Here is a 15928-nt window from a genome sequence, read left to right on the forward strand (position 1 = left end):
AGGATGTGGCCTAGCCCGGCGCGGGGAGGGACGGCGTGCGGCTGCGAACTAGCTGGGCCGGAGACCGAGCGCGCCACCTGGTCGCGTGGAGGGCGAGGAGCAGACGCCGGCAACACCCGGAGCAGGACGTCAGTCAGGCGCGCGTCTTCTTGGTTAGAATGGGAGATTCCGGGGAACCCGCGTCCCTTGGATCCTGGGCATCTTAAACGGTCTGTCTCTTCTCATAGCACCCCCAGAAACGGCTTCCAAAGAGCAAAAATGGCCCAAGTGGATTGGAAATTACAAATGCCAGAAGGAACCTAGGGGTAGAAAGTAGCCCTCAGCATGTGTTGATGCTGGAGGTCAACCAAGGGTCGCCAGAAGGAAGTGCCTTCAGAGGCGGAAGTGTGCCCCGTAGAGAGGTCTGTACTTCGGTCAAATCTTCTAGCCGATGCTAATTCTTCCAAGAGTGGCAATGAGGCTATTTAGTAATGTTCCTGAAACACAATGCTTTCTGCCCACGTCATTCCTCATTCCTCTCTAAGTCGGTATCCTTACGGGCTGTTCATTGCTTAGTTCATAAAAGAGAGGCTACATCGCCTGGCGCTCCAGTCACTGCATTCTTCAATTCATTCATTCGTTCATTCAGCGATTATTAACTACCAGCACGATTGACCTCAGTCTCCACCTCTATTTGATGTAAACTGCCCATACTGCGGTATCATTCCCTTCACACAGCCAATCGGGACTACAAAGTGGTCCTCCAGGCCAGTTCTGTACTTCCCTGCAGTAGTTCTGTACCATTTTTGACCCTTTTGCACAAGATCTTCCCTTCTCCCGAATTCCTGTTTCTCAACTAGGTATTGCCCAAATCCCGACCCATTTCTCAAGGTTCATCCTATATGTCACCTCCTCAATATAACTTCCCTGATTCCCTAACCTGAAGTTCTCACTCCCTCCTTGTAAGTCCACGGCTCCTCATAAATTTCATGGCTCTATTTATAGTACTTCTCACCTTCCTAAATATGTGGGTCTGTATATATAATATTATTACGTGTTATATATTATACATTTTATTATATATACATATACATAACCTATATATGAAATCAAACAGTTGCATTTTTTTGTGATACCTACCTAATCCTTGTTTTTTCAGGCCCCCTTTTCCACTGGGAAACATCTGTTAACACCTTGGCTCCATGCCTTAATGTTTCAATCATTGTCACTTTTTCAACTAGTCTCCTTTTCATTTCTAAGACTCACTTCACTTTAATTTAAAACTTGAATCTCATGTTCGTCTCAAAAATTTCCTCCCTTTGGCAGCTCAGCCCGAGGAAGTGAGGGCTGGGCAACAGGCACCCGCTTCACACTCTTTGACCTCCCTCGGTCTCCTCTGCACCTGCTCCTCTGGTGATGGGCAGAGAAGAGGGGGCGGGGAAAGGCCATGACCAGGAAAGCCTGTAGTCTTCTTCCTCACTGGCCATTGCTATTGCTTACAGGACTCCAGGATGCCCTGCTAAGGAAGCTCCCCGGGCACCAGCGTCCCTTTGAAATTTGGCTACATATTCCACAGGGCACCCCCACACCCCCAGGTGACACCCTGCCACATTTCTCTGCTATCCTCACCTTTTTGTCCCACTGTTTGCCTCTTCTGCCACGATAAGAGGCATCAATCTCATATCCCCATGGCCAACTCAGGTGTGAAGGCACATGCAGACTGCAAATTTTCTACTTCTTTGAGTTGAAAACTTAAGCAAACCATCTCCATCTGACAGACTCTACCACCACCCCCAGTATGCAGATCCTGGCATCTCTCCTGTTGTTTGTTTGTTTGTTTCCTCCTAGAAAGCCAGAGTTAGGTTAGCAGGTCTCCTAGCTTAAGGAATGTTCAGCTTCCTAAGAGGAGGTGGGAAAAGATGGGGGCCCATTTCTCTCCTTTGACACCTTTCAGTGGGCTAAGAATGAAGGTGCCCTGTGGTTACTCCCATTTCAGGCTGCATCTCTGTGCTTAGAAGGAGATAGATTCACTGCCTTTTGTTTTCAGCCACAATTCTGGGACAACAGGAAAACTGCACTGAATGTCCTATTATATATATAGAGATATATATGTACATTCAATCCAAATAATTTTATGAACTTCTTCCTTTTCTAAATGATTTCTTATTTGTCATTCTCCCCCCCAAAAGGGGTAATTGTGGCACTTTCAGGAACTTTAAGTGTTCAGAATACAAATTTTGGACTTAAGCATATCTAAACTCCTCAAATTCTACCATGTACAGAAAAATGCAGAAAGAGTTGCACAGCCTCAGAAAGATGTTACATCCCAAACATTATGGGAACAGTATTTGATTTCTTTTCAGTTTACAAAAATATTTTAACTTAATCTTCACAACTAAACATATTATCTGTCTAGGCCAGGTAGAACCATCTCAATTTTACAGAAAACTATTAGAGATGAACAATTCAGGATAATGTGTAAGAGGCTGGGCTCTAAGGAAGATCCTTTCGGCTAGCTCATCCACTTACTCCCTTCCCTGTATCCTTATCTGTACTGTGGCATGGCACCATGGAGGTGATGCTGTTCCAGTCCTCATTTGATTGTTGTAAGAATTAGGGCAATAGTGTATGTGAAGTGTTCAGCATAATATCTGCTCAGTAGTAAGAGCTCAGTAATTTAATCTACGGCAGAAAAAAAAAATAAGACAAAATTTCAGTATTTTTTTTTTAGAAAGGACATTATCATTTACTACAGTTTTCATTATTGGCAGCTGTAACCTTGTGGTTGAGCTAATACAAATAGCCCCTAAGATGGATCATTTTCTCATTAAAAGGTAAAAGCCTCTTTAAGTAAAAAATACCTAGGCCTGGTCCAGGTTCAACTGCTGGATCTTGAAGCATAAAGAATGACAATATTAAAAAAAAATGTTGGCTCAGGGACCTCTCTGGTGGCACAGTGGCTGAGAGTCTGCCTGCCGATGCAGGGGACACGGGTTCGTGCCCCGGTCCAGGAAGATCCCACATGCCGCGGAGCGGCTGAGCCCGTGAGCCGTGGCCTCTGAGCCTGCGCATCCGCATCCGGAGCCTGTGCTCTGCAACGGGAGAGGCCACAACAGTGAGAGGCCCGCGTACCGCAAAAAAAAAAAAAAAAAAATGTTGGCACAAAGGGTAAACTTTGATTTCCATCAAGCCACATTGCAAGACTAGAACTAGACATAAGAATTTAAAAAGAAGATCTTAAAATATATTTTTGTCAAATATGTAAGCTCCAAAAATGAGACCCTGCACTTTTAAAAAATATTTGTAATGGTATCTTTGCAAATGAAAGTTTAAAACCTTCAAAAAAATACTTGGAAACACAGCATGCTGAATTTGTCAATAAGGTTCTTAAAATTAAACAAAGAAAAGAAAAAAACATACAGTTATCAGAACAATTCCTTGGTCATTCAAGAGAAAACTTTATTATCACCACATTTGGTGGCATATCATTTATAGAGCAAAAGAGAAAATGATCTATACAGCTACTGGAAAGTTTTTCTTCAAGCAGTTATGGATCTAGTACATAGGATTTATATGATAAATCAACTGATAAATTAAAAATTAAACCTGTTCAATTGCAGAACATTTAGAAGCAATGCTGAATACTCAGCTAAAACATGTTATGGAGAGTGTAAACCAGCATGACAGGGTGGATTTTGCAAGCTGTACAACACTTCAGATATAAGAATGTGACAATGCATTTTTATAAAAGATGGGTTGTGTTGTCTAAATTTAATCCCACAGCTAACTAGATTAGATATATGTAGTTAGTTTGAAAAAAGTGCACTTTAAGTATATAATAAACTGAAAACAATGTAAGGAAATTGCAGGTGATGAAGAAGCAAATATGGCTGGGAAATGTAGTAGAGTTTGTGTGCTTTAACTTTTATGTGAACAATTTCAAATATGTTAAAGTATGATGAACTTCCATGTATCATCACTCAGCTTAAACAGTGACTGATTCATGAACAAACCTATATCCCCATTTTTTTTTTTTTTTGCGGTACGCGGGCCTCTCACTGTTGTGGCCTCTCCCATTGCGGAGCACAGGCTCCGGACGTGCAGGCTCAGCGGTCATGGCTCACAGGCCTAGCCGCTCCGCGGCATGTGGGATCTTCCCGGACCGGGGCACGAACCCGTGTCCCCTGCATCGGCAGGCGGACTCTCAACCACTGCGTCACCAGGGAAGCCCCCTCATAATATTTTTAAACAAATTCTACACATCATAAAATTTCATCATACCTCAAATGATGAGCTCTTTTTTAATATATAACCACAGTACATTATCATACCTAAAAAGTTAGCAATATTTCCTGAATGTCATTAAATATCAAATCAGTGTTCCAATTTTCAGTTGTTTGTATAATCCTAAAGTTTTAAAAATTTTTATATTTTGCAGTTTGAATCAGTATCCATGTGAGAGCCACACTTTGCAACTGATTGATATACCTCTTAGGTCTCTTTCAATCTATTCATCCCACCTCCTTCTCTTTGTTTTCCTTTCCAATTTATATATGAAGAAACCAGACTGTCCTGTGGAGTTTCCCACTGTCTGTATTTTGGTGTAGTTTTGTACGTTCCTCCATCCTTTGTAGGATATTAAAAATTTAGACCAAGGGTCCACAGACCATGGTCACGGACCAAATCTGTCCCATTCCCTGTTTATTTATTTTTTAAAAATAGACTTTATTTTTTAGAGCAGTTTTAGGTTCACAGCAAAATAGAACAGAGAGTACCAAGGGGTCCCATTACACTTTAATGTGTTTGAAATTGTCTGCATAAAAGGTAAAAAAACCCAACAAACTCCATTCCTTCTGGCATTCCAGATATGTAATATTTCATTATCCTTCAATTACAAATATTTTATTTCCAATATGATGTTTCTGAACATGCGTTTTTCAGAAATGCATTGCTTAATGTCCAGCCATTTGGGAGATTTTTCTTTGTTATCAATTTCTAGCTTAATTGCAGTGTCCAGAAAACATATATGGACGATTTCCATTATTTGACATATTTTATGCCCCAACATGTAGTCAGTCTTGGTAAATGTGTCACCTGCATGTGAGAAGCACATGGAATGTACAATTTGACCTGACAGCTCTCTTGTCCTTCCCCAGCTCCCTCGCTATGTCCCCTCACAGGCCTTGACCTAATGCATCTCCTACATGGCTACTCCAGTCTGTGCATCTGCTTTTAGAGGACCCGGACTAACACAAACCCACTTACCCCCTACTGCCTTTTATGCAATTGTTGCAAGGTACTTACTTGCACATATGTTTTAAATCCCACAGGACATTATTGTATTTTGTCTTTATATCTAGGCTATTTTTAGAGCAGTTTTAGGTTCACAGCGAAATTGGGAGGAAGGTACAAAGATTTCCCATCTACCTCCTGCATCCCACATGCATAGCCTCCTCCGTTACAACACCCCACGAGACTGGTACATTTGTTACAATTGATGAACGTGCGTTATCATCCAAGGATTTTAGTCTACATTACAGTTCATTCTTCGTATTGTATGTTCTATGGGTTTGGGCAAATGAATAACGACCGGTACCCATCATTATGGTATCATACAGAGTATTTTCACTGCCCTAAAGCTCCTCTGTGCTTCACCTGTATATCCTTCCCACCCTCCCCCCACTCCCAATTCCTCACAATCGCAGATCTTCTTACTGTCTCTATAGTTTTGCTTTTTCCAGAATTGCTGTATAGTTAGAATCATACAGTATGCAGCCTTTTCAGAGTGGCTTATTTCACTTAGCAATATGCATTTAAGGTTCCTCCATGTTTTTCATGGCTTGATAGCTCATTTCTTTTTAGTGCTAATATTTCATTGTCTAGATGTACCGCAATTTATCTGTTCATCTACTGAAAGACATCTTGTTTGCTTCAGGTTTTGGCAATTATGAATAGAACTGCCATAAAAGCCTGTGTGCAAGTTTCTGTGTGAACATAGTTTTCAGTTCCTTTGGGTAAATACCAAGGAGCACAATTACTGGCTCGTGTGGTAAGAGTATGTTTAGCTTTGTAAGAAGCTACCAAACTGTCTTTCAAAGTGGCTGTACCATGTGCATTCCCGCCATTAAGATTGAACGTTCCTGCTGCTCCAATTCCTTTCTTTCTTTTTTCATTAACGTATAGTGGATTTACAATGTTGTGTTAGTTTCTGGTGTACAGCAATGTGATTCAATTTGACATATATATGTGTATATGTATATATATTCTTTTTCATATTCTTTTCTTTTGGTTTATTACAGGATACTGAGTAGAGTTCCCTGTGCTATACGGTAGGACCTTGTTTATCTATTTTATACATAGTAGTTTGTATCTGATAATCCCAAACTCCTACTTTATCCCTCTCCCACCCACTTTCTACTTTGGTAACCATAAATTTGTTTTCTATGTCTGTGAGTCTGTTTCTGTTTCATAAATAAGTTCATTTGTATCATATTTTAGGCTCCACATATAAGTGATATCATATGGTATTTGTCTTTCTCTGACTGACTTCACTTAGTATGATAAACTCTAAGTCCATCCATGTTGCTGCAAATGGCATTATTTCATTCTTTTTTATAGCTGAGTAATATTCCATTGTGTATATGTACCACATCTTCTTTATCCATCTGTCAATGGACATTTAGGTTGTTTTCACATCCTGTTGTTCCACATTCTTGCTAGCATTTGGCGTTGTCAGTGTTCCAGATTTTGGCCATTCTAATAGGTGTGTAGTGGCATCTCGTTGCTTTAGTTTGCATTTCCCTGATGCTACATTATGCATCTTTTCATATGTTTATTTGCCATCTGTATATCTTACTTAGTAAGGTGTCTGTTAAGGTCTTAGGCCCATTTAAAAATCAGGCTGTTTGTTTTCTTGTTGTTGAGTGTTAAGTGTTATTTGTATGTTTTGAATAACAGTCCTTTAGCAGATGAGTCTTTTTTTTTTTTTTTTTTTTTTTTTGCGGTATGCGGGCCTCTCACTGTTGTGGCCTCTCCTGTTGCGGAGCACAGGCTCCGGATGCGCAGGCTCAGCGGCCGTGGCTCACGGGCCCAGCCGCTCTGCGGCATGTGGGATCTTCCCAGACCGGGGCACGAACCCGTGTCCCCTGCATCGGCAGGCGGACTCTTAACCACTGCGCCACCAGGGAAGCCCAGCAGATGAGTCTTTTGTAAACATTTTCCACCAGTCTGTGGCTTGTCTCTTCATTCTCTTGACACTATCTTTTGCAGAGCAGAAGTTTTTAATATTATGAAGTCCAGCTTACAAATTATTTCTCTTATGGATCACATGTTCGTGTTGTATCTAAAAAGTAATTGTGGGCTTCCCTGGTGGCGCAGTGGTTGGGAGTCCACCTGCCGATGCAGGGGACGCGAGTTCGTGCCCCGGTCTGGGAGGATCCCGCATGCCGCAGAGCGGTTGGGCCCGTGAGCCATGGCCGCTGAGCCTGCGCGTCCGCAACGGGAGAGGCCACAACAGTGAGAGGCCCACGTACCACAAAAAAAAAAAAAAAAGTAATTGCCATACCCAAGGCCAACTATGTGTTCTCCTATGTGCTATTCATAGCTTTTTTCTTCTTCTTCTTAGATTCCATATATATGTGTTAGCATACGGTATTTGTCTTTCTCTTTCTGACTTACTTCACTCTGTATGACAGACTCTAGGTCTATCCACCTCATTACAAATAGCTCAATTTCATCTCCTTTAATATTTAGGTGGTTATTCTGGGTCTTTTGCCTCTCTATATAAACCTTAGAATTATCAAATACATATTTGGATGTATTTTTTGATATCCAAAAATTGACTTGCTGGGATTTTGATTGGGATTGCATTGAATCTACGGGTCAAGTTGTGAAGAAAAACATCTTAACAGTATTGTCTTCCTATACATAAACATGGAATATATCTCTCCATTTATTTAGTTCCTCTTTGATTTCTTTCATCAGTGTTTTGTATTTTTACTCATAGAGATCTTATATTTTGTTAGATTTATACCTAAGTATTTCATTTTTGGGGTGCTAGAGTGGGCTAGAGTTGGGTACAGTCATCCCTCGGTATCCACAGGGGATTGGTTCCAGGACCCCTGTGGATACCAAAGTCCTCAGATGCTCAATCCCTTATGTAAAATGGTATAGGATTTATATATAACCTAAGCACATTCTCCCATATACTTTGTCATCTCTAGATTATTATAATACCTAATACAATGTAAATGTTATGTAAATAATTGTAAATACAATGTAAATGCAATGTAAATAGTTGCTGGAGTGCAGCAAAGGGTCAAGGCTTGCTTTTTTGAACTTTCTGGATTTTTTTTTTTTTCGAATATTTTCTATCCGCAGTTGGTTGAATCCATGGATGTGGAACCAGTAAATGCAGAGGGTCAACTGTATTTCCCTTCCTCCACATGAAAGGCTAGAGTGGGCTGGAGTTGGGTATTTGTCTTCCCCGAGGTCGGTTAGGCTCTGATAAAACCCCAACAGTTTAGGCTCTGGTAAAATAGTTTCTCTTGAGAGCCCGTCTTGTTAAGAAGAACAGAATGCTCTTGGGTATTTCAGAATGGTCCCTTTCCCCCTCCTATTGCCAGAAGCACGAGGGAATTTTTTCTCCAGTGTTCAGTTGAGCACCTGGTTGAGTTCCTGGAGGTAAAACTCACAAAACGGGGGAGGCTCCCGATATCTGGGGCCCCCAGAGTTTTTAATTCTCAGACCTGTCCACTCTGAGCCTCCAGCAATTCATCAATTATAGTTCAGGTTTTCCTACCACAGCACTGGCTCCCGTGGAGGTTTCTGCTCCAATAAGTTGTAATTCTCTGTATTCCCCTGTCTGTCTCTCCAATTTGGAGAGCAGCAGTTTGACCTCTGACCTCACTTCCCTTATGGATCTAAGAAGAGTTGTTGATTTTTCAGTTTGCCTAGCTTTCCCTTGTTGTTACAACGGATTAACAACTTCCAAACTCCTTACATGCTGGATCATAAATTGGAAGTCTACCACCATTTTTTTTTTTTTTTTTTTGGCTGTGTTGCGTCTTCGTTTCTGTGCGAGGGCTTTCTCCAGTTGCGGCGAGGGGGGACCACTCTTCATCGTGGTGCGCGGGCCTCTCACTGTCGCGGCCTCTCCCGTTGTGGAGCACAGGCTCCAGACGTGCAGGCTCAGTAGTTGTGGCTCACTGGTCTAGTTGCTCCGCGGCATGTGGGATCTTCCCAGACCAGGGCTCAAACCCGTGTCCCCTGCATTGGCAGGCAGATTCTCAACCACTGTGCCACCAGGGAAGCCCTACCACCATTTTTTTTTAAGTTTTATTGAACGATAGCCATGTCCATTCATTTATGAATTGTCTCTGGCAGAGTTGAGCAGTTGCAACAGAGACCACAAGGCCCACAAAGTCTGAAATATATACTATCTGGTCATGTACATAAAAAGTTGGCCAACACCTGACTTAAATTACAAAATCCCTTAAGTAAAAGGAGCCTTATTCAGATTGGTTTATAGAGGCTAAAAAGTGCTTACGCAAATCTGATATTACCAGAATTCCCAGAAAATAAAGAAACTGAACTATGTACTAGCTTTTTAAGGAAAAAAAAAGTCACTTTCACACAGAAACTGCTAGGTCGTAATCATTTTTATACAAGAATCCAAAATCCTTGGAGGAATTATCCTTGTTTGACAGTTTGGATTTTTTTTTTTTTAAATCTGTAAATTTATTTCCTGGATTTGTCTTCTCATAAAGAGACTAGTTAATCTGAACTTCCCAAACTTCTTATACTAGGTTATCGATCAGATAAGTTTACTCCCACATAATGTTAAAATTAGGAAAAATGTAAAATTATATGTTCAACAATTTAGAACTATAGTCATCCCTCACTCTCCAAGGGCGACTGGTTCCAGGACCCACCAAGGAAACCAAAATCCGACGATGCTCAAGTCCCATCACTGGCTTTCTGTTTCCACAGTTCCACATCGGTGGATTCAACCAACTACCAATCATGTAACACTGTATATTTACTGAGAAAATCCTCATGTAAGTGGGACCCCCACTGTTCAAGGATCAACTGTATATAAATTCTGATGAATTTTTTATGTCAGTGTTAATTATGATCTGTAGTGTGTCATTTTAAATAGAATCTCCAAGATCTTGAGTTAACTTTAACTGTTGGAAATAATATTAAATCAGGTTAATTGATTAATTTATAGGAGTTCCATAGATAACTTCTAAGTAACATAGAAAACTGAAACATAGGTCACTATGTTTCATAGTGATAGGTATATCTATACCACAGAGATAATACATGTCTTATATATACACACTATATATATGCATATATATAATATATTACATAAACACACACATATATAAATACACTAAAATATATTTTAGTGTGTGTATATATACATACATGTTTATACTTTATACATAAAAGATTGACTGATTTGACTAAAGGTTAAAAGTTTCTGTAAGGCAAAAGACATCATAAACCAAGCTGAAAGAAGAATGATGGTCTGGGAGAAAATATGAATAATATAGCTGACAAAATAGAGATAATATCCCTACTATACAAAGCAACCCTGCACACTGATTTTTAGATTAAAAAAAGAACTGAATTTTTAAAAATGAGCAAAGTATACGAACAGGTCATAAACAGAAGAGGAAACGTAAAGGCAAACAAATATATAAAAAACATGCTCAACCTCACTAGTAGTCGGGAAAGTGAAAATCAAAACAATGAGATACAGCTTTTTCACCAGTCAGATGGGCAAAATGTAAAGACTGAGGCTAAATGCTGTTGCTTGTTTAGAAACAAGTATCTATAAACATTGCTGATTAGCTTATACAACATTCGAAGGAAGTAATCTTTGTAAAATAATCTGTTGGTATCAGTTATAATTAAAAATACACGTAGCCTGTCTTACACTCAAAAGTCTGTACCTCCCACTCTCCCACCCCTATTCTGCCCTCCCCCCCACTCCCACTGGTAACCACGAGTTTGCTTTCTATTTCTGAGTCTGCTTCTTTTTTGTTATAGTCACTAGTTTGTTGTACTTTTTAGATTCCATGTATAAGTGATATCATACAGTATTTATCTTTCTCTGTCTGACTTATTACACTGTAATGCCCTCCAAGTCCACCCATGTTGCGGCAAATGGCAAAATTTTGAACTTCTTTATGGCTGAGCAGTAAGATAGGTTCAAGGATGTATTGTACCACTCGGGGAATATAGCCAGTATTTTTTAATACCTGTAAATGGAAAGTAACCTTTAAATTTTTTTTTTAATTAAAAAAAATACACATAGTCTGTAACACAGGGATCTTATTTAGGAATTCCATTCCATTTCCAAATGAATAATTATCATGAGCTACTTTTCATATGATACATGGACTATATTTTGTCTGTTTAGACAGTATTATTTTCAGTGGCACTTGTGATTTCTTTAAAAAGAAAAAAGTGGTTGATAAGTTCTAAAGCAGAAATGAGTACTATAAGCCTGAATAACAATGATCCAACGCTGGGTCGGGGAGCTTGTGAGGGTTTGTGTTGTGGGGAGAGAAGTGGGGGACGGAAGGACTATATTAAGTATTTTCTGGAAACTAAGATAGATTGGGATCACTCTAAAGGCACTTGTCACTTACTGTCTTGAACGTTGAATAATGGCTATTAAATCAAACCCTTTATACTGGATTCCTAAAAACAGTGTTTCGTGAATGCTTACAGAGAATATTAGAAACAATATTTTGCCTTAGAGAGAAAAAAGATAGGGGAATCCATCATAACAGTTATTCCCTGTCAAAACCAGATACTATCCAGAATACAGGCAAACCTAGGGCTCAGAGATAGTGCTAGTAATGTTTCTCAATCAAAATGTTATGATGAGCCATTATTATTACTAGAATGACAGCAGTTCCACGAAGTTTATTCTCATAAAACTGTGCTTTTGGACACTTTCACCATTCCCTGAGGTTTCAGACTGATAATCTGGCAAAAAATCCAATTTTTAGCATTCACTGCACAATTATATGATGCGAAAACATCAAGTTTCTGGCTGACTTGTAAAGATAGTAATTATTTCATTTGGGTACATATTTGTTTAAGCAAATTTAGCTAAGAGCAAAATATCTAATTAACCAAGTGATGAATGACATAACTGAAGCATGACCCCTGGCAAACTAGAACTTAACAAAAATCATTATTTTTATTCAGTTTCTCAGGGCTGGTGAATTCTATATAACCTATGTATAAAAGGCATGAAACAGTTAATGTCAACAGACCCCCCCCCCATCCAACCTTCACCCCTTACACACACACACACACACACACACACACACACACACATATATGAATGCCTGTTTTAGAAAAAGGAGAATTTTGGGCTATAGCCTCAATACCAGAGCATTTTTTGATGATGGGATCTAGTAAAAAAAAAAAAAAAACTATAGAGGAAAAAAAAAAAAGGACTCCTTCAGAGGAAGGAGGATTTTCCCAGCATCAGCCTTGAAGACATAGTTCCCATCTAAAACCAGGACCTCCATGAACCTCCTCCCTCTGAAGTGAGGGAGGCATTCACAGGTGCGACCAAGCAGAGATTTTTGAGAAGCCTTGTGAACCCCGTTGCCAAGGCATTTGCAGAAAGCCTGCATATCAAAAGAAGACAAGTTTACACTTTCCTGCTGTTGCATGTATGGCATAAAAGAAATGTATAAAGTCTGTAAGGAAAAACTCTTTAAAGTTTATAAATTCTAAGCAATTCTGAGTAGAAACTAAAAATGCTCCTGAATGAAAATATCAGCTCTGATAAAAGCAATTTATTCGGGGAAAAAAAAAAAAAAAGAACATGGCTATAGAACAATCTTTAAGTAAATAAATAAGTCATCAAAATTGGGGGGAAAAAAGCGCAGTATATTCACGTGTGACCATGTGAACGTGTGCCAGAAAGGAGCACCAGTGCCTTCTTTTCAGATTTACTCAGTTCAGTTATTCCTTCTGGGGTTCCAAACTGTGATTAAGTTCTTGCCGCCTTCCCCAAGAGCTGAGCGGAAGACTGGTCTTTTATCTGAGAACAATCAAGCCCTTACCAGGTGCAATTTAAAGTCTTCAACCAGGATTTTTATTACCAAGGGAGCAGCCAGTAGGAAGTGTGTGACCAGGCAGTGAGTGGCTCGGTTCTGACGCTTGGCAGGACTAAACAGGCATGATTTTTTTTTTTTTTTTGCGGTACGCGGGCCTCTCACCGCCGTGACCTTTCCCGTCCCGGAGCACAGGCTCTGGACGTGCAGGCCCAGCAGCCATGGCTCACGGGCGCTGCCGCTCCGCGGCACGTGGGACCCTCCCAGACCGGGGCACGAACCCATGTCCCCTGTATCGGCAGGCGGACTCCCAACCACTGCGCCACCAGGGAAGCCCAAACAGGCATGATTTGAATTGTTGGGAGGACCCAGTGAGGGAAGAGAAGGGCTTCAGTACGGACACACGCTGGCCACTGCATAACCCTAGCAGGTGCCATTTACAGATGGCACCATATGATTGGCACCTGGGGTATAGAGCAAGGTCTCCATTTGGAGAGAGAGGCAGGTTTGCAAATTATTGAGTAGTTAGGAAAATGACTTTCTTCCACATAGGTTTAATTCAAAAGAATTAACTCTGGGAGGTAGTATGTAATACCCATTTTACAGATGAAGAGAAACAGAGGCACTGGAAGTTAACAGAAGGAAAACTGGTGTCTGACAGTTTATCTACCCTTTTCTTTACCTACCAAGTAACCCTTTTCTCAGGCATTAAGTCTACCCTTGTGCCCAGGTGACTGCCCCTTCTCCAACTCCAGTGACACTCAACCTACACCCACCTTCCAGGATTGTGAATCAGTATCTCATATTCCATACTTTATTCTCCGTTCCAAATTTCACTTGTCCTGTATCTCAGCCCTGGTCTCTAGCTGTTCTCCAGGATTAATAGCTAATTATCTGGGGGGGGTTTTGTTTTTTTTTTTTTGCCGTACGTGGGCCTCTCACTGTTGTGGCCTCTCCCGTTGCGGAGCACAGGCTCTGGACGCGCAGGCTCAGCGGCCATGGCTCACGGCCCCAGCCGCTCCGCGGCATGTGGGACATTCCCGGACCGGGGCATGAACCTGTGTCCCCTGTATCGGCAGGCGGACTCTCAACCACTGTGCCACCAGGGAAGCCCGCTAATTATCTGATTTTTAAAAATCTCTTCATAAGTGTCAAAATATAATAATTGGGCCATAAAATTTCCTTATCCCTTTCTTTGTCCTTTCCACCTTTTATCTTTTTCTTTTTTGTAAATTCATCAAAAAACTTAAATCAAGAGCCAGAAATTGAGATAAATAGGTAGAGAAAGAAAGAAAGGAAAAGAAAGAAAGATGGAGGGAGGCAAGGAAGGAAGGAAGAAAGAGAAAGAAAGAAAGGAAAGAAAGAGAGAGAGGGAGGGAGGGAGGGGAGAGAGAGAGAGAGAAAGGAAGGAAGGAAGGAAGGAAGGAAGGAAGGAAGGACGGAAAGAAAGAAACTGTTATGGACTGAATTGTGCCCACCAAGATTCCTTCATATGTTAAGCCTTAACCTCCAATGTGATTGTATTTGGAGATAAGACCACTAGGGAGGTGATGAACGTTAAGTGAGGTCAAGAAGGTGGGGCCCTAATTTAAAAGGACTGGTGTCATAAGAAGAAGAGACACCAGAGATATCTCCTCTTTCCATGTGTGTGCACACAGACGAGAGGCCATGTGTGGACACGGTGAGAAGGCAGTTCTCTGCAAATCAGGAAGAGAGGCCTCACCAAAATCCAGCCCTTACAGCATCTTGACCTTGGGCTTCTAGCTTCCAGAACTAATTTTCTGTTGTTTAAGTCACCCAGCCTGTGGCATTTTGTTATGGCTGCCCAAGCAGATGAATACAAATGCTTTATTGAACCTATTACCATTCTAGACATTGTTTGTGAGTAGAATGTGCTAAGGGAATCTTACGTAGCTTTGAATGCTATAGTAGAAAGAGTACTGGACCAAAATAAAAAATTGATTGACCCAGGTGCAATCAGTTCTGGTTCTGCCACTTCCTATATGTGTGAACCTGACAGTCACTTCACCCCTATAAGCCTGAGCTCCCTCACCTGTAAAAGACTAAATTCTGTCTCAAGGCACTCACAGCTTGAGAATTCTGATTATAAATATCCAGGCAATGTCAGTGGGTGTAAATGATTAAGCATCATTAATCTTTGTTAGAGAGAACTGTGGTCTAACACATTAGAAGAATTGAAGCCCCACACGATAGCAAGGAAAATCATATGAGTTCCCTTATTTCTGCGCATCTGTGCATATATACTTGGGATACCTGTCAATGTGCCAAGAAGTACTAGAAACCACAATATTAACAGGCTTTTCTCCAAGGAATATCAATGTTATAAAGATTTGGGGAGAAGAAAATGTGGACATAAAGCAAGTAATGTAAAATTTGCACAATAGTTTAAGCTAAAACATGGCACTCTGGAGAAAGTTTTAGCTTCTGATGGGCATCTTTGCTCACCCACTCAGATCTCTACTGTTTCTTTCTCTGCCGTTGGGGGTATTTTGATGAAAAGCCTTGTAAAATACTACAGCTGATAAGTCTTACCAATTAGAACAGCAACTGATTTGGATGGGGTTTTAGATTTATTTGCAAGTAGATCATTTTCACAAGTAGATTGATAGAGAGGAAAAAAAAAATTATTCTACAGTCCCACCTCTATCCCCAATCAGGCAATTCTCAAAAGCATGCAGTATGCTAACACATATATATGGAATTTAAGAAAAAAAAAATGTCATGAAGAACCTCGGGGTAAGACAGGAATAAAGACACAGACCTACTAGAGAATGGACTTGAGGATATGGGGAGGGGGAAGGGTAAGCTGTGACAAAGCGAGAGAGAGGCAT

Source organism: Aethalodelphis obliquidens, unplaced genomic scaffold (assembly GCF_003676395.1).
Source record: "Aethalodelphis obliquidens isolate GAN/ISIS:26980383/991018 unplaced genomic scaffold, ASM367639v1 scaffold3, whole genome shotgun sequence".
NCBI classification, from domain to species: domain Eukaryota; kingdom Metazoa; phylum Chordata; class Mammalia; order Artiodactyla; family Delphinidae; genus Aethalodelphis; species Aethalodelphis obliquidens.